The sequence below is a fragment of the Protopterus annectens genome, chromosome 7.part0 (assembly GCF_019279795.1).
Source record: "Protopterus annectens isolate FY-2018-M chromosome 7.part0, PAN1.0, whole genome shotgun sequence".
Classification (NCBI taxonomy): Eukaryota; Metazoa; Chordata; order Ceratodontiformes; family Protopteridae; genus Protopterus; species Protopterus annectens.
The window spans coordinates 145441988-145447335 of record NC_056739.1 but is presented as its reverse complement, the minus strand read 5'-3'; the positions used below and the strand labels follow the sequence as shown (position 1 = coordinate 145447335).

The 5348-nt window shown below is 37.9% G+C and overlaps 1 pseudogene; it reads right to left on the bottom strand.

The window, feature by feature from the left end:
- Positions 1–4508: 4508 nt before the first annotated feature.
- LOC122807337 lies at positions 4509–4607 on the bottom strand (annotated as a pseudogene).
- Between the last annotated feature and the right edge of the window lie 741 nt (positions 4608–5348).

Genomic DNA, 5348 nt, shown 5'->3' with positions numbered 1-5348 from the left:
TTTTGAAAATATGCATATAGATGAAGAATATTTTGAATATGACAAACTGGAAAAAAATATTTTTGTAGAGCATGTGCTACCCTAAAATGCAAGCTACTAAATTTCACAATTGTACTTTTGATGACTGTAAGATGGTAATGCATGCTCTTAATCATATTGCCAAAGTGAGCTTAAAGACAGATGCTAACAGTAATGCAGAAATGACAGACCTGTTTACTCTTGTTAGATTTAAATGAGCATTGCTTGTCAATACAAGAAAGTGGACATATCAAAATGATCCTCAGAGTGGAGTAACATTTATTACTGCAGTTGAACATGCTCTGTCAAAGGATACTCTGCTTAAAACTGAAATATGTGTATCTAAAACTAAACCAGTAGATAACAAGTCAGCATTACCTTTAAGAACATGCCTATTACTGAGCTAACGTGTTAAATGTGTATCATGTAGATAGAGCTTATATCAATAAGTAGATTCCTGGGTTCATAAGTAGTTACTAGGCATGCAGTCCAGGAGACCATTAAGAAGCATAGCCCAAATTCGCAACTGTCCCAAAGCACTGTCTGGTTATGTGACTTGCTTAAAGTTACACAATAGGCAAATGATGATGGAAAGATTTAAACTATGTACCCTGGCAGAAAAAGCAGCTGTTTAACAGGTCAGGGCTTTAATTATCTGACTTAATTGCCAGAAGGGAAAAGCATTACTGCTTAGAATGTGCAGATGTCTGAAGTGCATGCTGAATAAGGAATATTAACATAATGTAAGAAAACAGATACAAACTATATAAAATCTGGCTATGTTGCTTTGCAATGACTAAATTAGTGAAATGTGCAATACTTTTAGAAGTCATGAACTGCAAAGTTTAAAGTATCCAGGCAATATGATTACTGTAGTTAAGAATCCCCATGTGTGCCAGCAAAAACTTTAATAACAAGCAGACGATATAGGTAGTTTGTGTTCATGAAGATAAAACTGAATATCCCATTACATCTATAGAGTTGCAGTCCATTTTCTGAAAAATAATACCTCCTATAGCACCTGAACTAATCCATGATGTCATTATTAAGAAAGATTTCCACAATGTAAAGCCCTGGTAAAGGTATGATAAGAATGGAAAGATATAAATGGTTTGCATCACACGAATAGCCCTAACAGAGAAAAAAATCAGTCAGTAACATGCAGGATTAACTTGGAAGGAAAATGAGGGACTGAGACTGACCCATGCATTGGACAGACACTTAGAAATATTGAGTCAAATGAAAGGAAAAAGGAATTAGCATAGAAACTGCTTAGGGATCTACCACATGGATATGGTTAAATAATAATAATAACCCAGCAATATAAAAAACGTAATAATAATAATATATAATGAATGTGCTGCTGGCAGGTTTGCATTGTGCAGAACATAACAAGATGAGGAAATAAAATGTTTTATACCTATCTGTCTATATATATATATATATATATATATATATATATATATATATACACACACATTTTTTTTCAGTTTCTGCAAAAGTGGTCCTTTAAGTAACGAGTCTTTATAAAAGAAAGAAACGCAGGCTGGAATTTCCTTTCTAAAAGAGACAGCAAGGAACCAATCAGTCCAACATCTTCGTAAAAGTAATAAGGGGTGCTATGTACTTTAGTTAGCTTGAGTTATGGCTGTCCTGCATGGTTGATTGTCAGGAAGGAATTTCCTCCTTTATCTCAAAGTGATCTTTTTTTTAACCTTCTCTAGCAAGTGATAAAGAGAAAGGCAGAGGTACTGGCAGTAAAGTTCTTTGGTTGTAAGGGAAAGCCTGAAAAGCTAAAATATTGATGGTTGTGTCTGGGGTGGGGGATAAGATTGGACTAGTCTGGTCTCTTCATTTGGTCTGGCCTCAACTGCATCCGTCACTCATTAGGCCCCAAAAGAGAGGTAGAGACTTTTTTTAATGACCTTTATTAAGTTATTACTTAAGACAGAGACGGACACACACATATATTCAGAATTGTTGTTTGTTCAGTTAGCACCCTGGGATGGTGCTATGAACCAGCACCCCACCCCCTTGGCTGTTCAAGTGAAGAGCAAAAAAAAAAAAAAAAGCACTGCATTATAATAAGCAATAAGTGATTGGCTTAATATAGTAAGATCTACGCACACTCCCCCTAAGTGGCCAGATGGATGACACGCTCCCCTCTCGCCAACCCCCAGCCATTCAGGTCCCATTTCTGTGCCCTGCCCCCAACCTTTAACATAGTTTATTTAAAAAAAATGTCTTCTTTTAAAATGTAGCAAACTCTTTGCTATAAATGTTGCAAACAATTGCTACAGTTTATAGCTGCCCACACAGAGAACTTCACTGCCATTTTAGTTTAAAAAGCAAATTATGTTTAAACTGTAGCAAACTGTTTGCTATAAATGTAGCAAACAGTTGCTAAAATGTATACCCTACCTGCATGGAACACTACAGTGCTCATTCTTTAGTTAAAAAAAAAGATTTGTTTGTACATTTAAACTGTAGCAAATGTTGCTACAGTTTACACCACACAGTGAGCACTACAGCGCTCAGGTTTGACCACAAATGCAATACCGGCTTTTAAAAGTCAGTATACATAAAAGAGCAGTCAGGATTGGCTGATCGTACCCCCCCAACACTTTGCTTCATGGACTGTTGCCCCTTGCATCCTGCCTTAGATACACCGCTGCACACATTAATAGAAAAAAAACATATTACCATCTTTACATTTACATACATTACCCGCGGTAGTGGTGCTGCGGTAGCATTGTCACCTCACAGCAAGACGTTGTCGCGTTCATTTCTCAGCTAGAGCGTCTTGTGTTTGGAGGCATGCGTGAATGGGTGTGCCTTCGTTGAAGGTTGTGCATCAGGGCTGGTAACTCGGCACGTAAAAATCCACTACCAAACATTAGCGGACCGGAGTTCCGCTGTGGCGACCCCTAACCGAAATAAGCCGAAAGACACAACAACATTTACATACATTACGTTTTCTTTTTTTACAACTCTCATTTAATCCAACACTACATAAATTGCTCAGTTCCTGATTTTCCTTAAAAATCCCTCCTCCTCCTCCTGAACATTATTTTGCATTTATTGTTCCCAGAAATTCCATTTATTGCTATGTAATTTGCTTCTTCCATTTTCTAAATATCCCATTTTGAATTATTTTTATTTCTTTTGTAGTATTCAGTACTTCAAATACAGCTGGCTAAGACTTTGACTTCTTTATCACAGTAATTGCTTTTTTTGCCAGCCAACAGAATTAAATGAAATAAGGCCTTATTATGTCTAGCAATTCATATCCTGTGTACCAGCTGAAATTAATCATTTCCTTATTTACAAACATTTGCTCCATCAATTTTTCTGACAGAACATTCTATATGGAATTTTTAAAATGTCAGCTCATTACACTCCCAAAAAAACATGTTTCTAGTTATCTCGTTTTTCCCCATCACACCTCCAACATTTGCTAGCTTGGAGTATAAAAATACCTATGAAAACACTCCCAAGTAAAAATCACAAACCTTTTGGACTTTGTTGCATACTTGGAAGCCATGCATAAGTCCTCCCATTGTTCCTTTGTACCCTACTTTTCCCATCTCTTCTAACCTCCTCTGACTGATTCTTAAAATTATCATGCAATATTTTATACACTCTATAACTTATCCCCTTTTTCACAGCAGCTTCTGTTCTAGATTCAACAAAAAACTATTACTATGGCAGGTCTTTCACTTAGGACTCGCCTACCCCTCTGCCTATACTCCAATATCAATCCTTGATAGGGAAGGCAGTCTCTAACCTGCAGCACAAACTTGTTTTTGGCCTCATCCCGTTCTATTACCATTCCCTCTCAAGTTATTTGCTCCAAATACCTTAGTTCATTTACCAGTTTCTCCAGTAACTTCTAGACCCTCTTGTCTATTTTTTGTATCATTATTTGCAGTCATCCCAATGGACAAAATTTATCCATGTTGGCTTAGTTCTTAGAATACTTTCTGTAATTTTATAATATTCTGTATAACTGTTAGTATTCTCCTCAAGGATCTGCATACAGGATGGGTGCAGCCTTTCTTTGATGAAGTTCGGGTTCATGTGACAGGACTGGGGGACAATTGCACTCCCAGGGTAAACTTTGCAAGATTTTCTCAATCAAGGATTCTGATTGCTGGTAATTCTTGTGAGGTACTTATATTCTGACTGTTTTTCCTGATTGTGGCTTGGCAGGAACCCTCACTCGCTGAAGTTGACTGGGTTTGGGAATTCAGGGGAACGGATAATATTTGACTATTCTGTTGACCTCATTACCTTGGCATTCATAGGAGGTTACTAGGCTAATGGCCCTGGGGCCCTTACAAGCCTAGCCAAGAGTTTATCCCCAAAAAGAAACCTCAGTCAGCACCTGTTACCCCTGTCAATGAGGACACAGGTGGAATCCCTGGGACAAATTTGTGGTTACCCATCCACTCATCAAGGTTGCACTTGAAGAGGGTCAGGGAGGTGCTCTTAATATTGAACGCTTTACAAATTTGCATGTCATCCTTGAGTAGGGGCTATGCTAATCTTCTCCATTCCAATTTTTAGTATACCTGCTACCGAAGCAAGCACATTCCTTCCAAGCCCTGCCCTTTGCATACACTTGATAAATCATACAATGGAGTTTTAGTTGTCATTTGTCAACTCAACTTGTAATCATTTCTCTTGCATTACAAGTCTGTGGTATCTCTCTCAACCTCTTAACACAAGAATTATGGGCAAGGACAAAATTGCTAGGGCACAAATCCCAAAAATGAGACATTTTAAGTATTGCTATTATAAACATATAAAGTTTCTAGAATAGCAGGTTTTGCTTTAGCAGTATAATTCTGAATGTTTGTCATTATTTAGATCAAAATTATGAGGCAAAATCCGGCCATTCTGCGAGATTATAAACGAATGACATGGATGTTGTCAGCCGGAGTATGGTTATTCCCATTTTAAAGCAATGGAATGGCTGGTTGTGGTGAAGCTTTCAAAAATAATCCCATCAATAGTTTGCCGTAACCATGAAACCCGCGCTTAGCCTCCCGCTGCCTGGCCGAAAGCCACCTTGTCATCTGTGGCGAAGGAACTGGGCCGAGGCGAATTATTCATCTTCAGGAGAGGCCTGAGCGTGAAACCTGACTCAAGTACGGGAAAAAAGAGAACGAATAAATACAATTAAAGATGTTTCTTCAAATTACTCTGGCTGGAAGCGGCATAAGTACACACTGAGTACAGAATTAACATAAGACGGTTTCACGCATCATAAAAGTACAATTTACTATGTAGTAAATTGAGAGTGAACGTCCCGAAACAGTATTCGT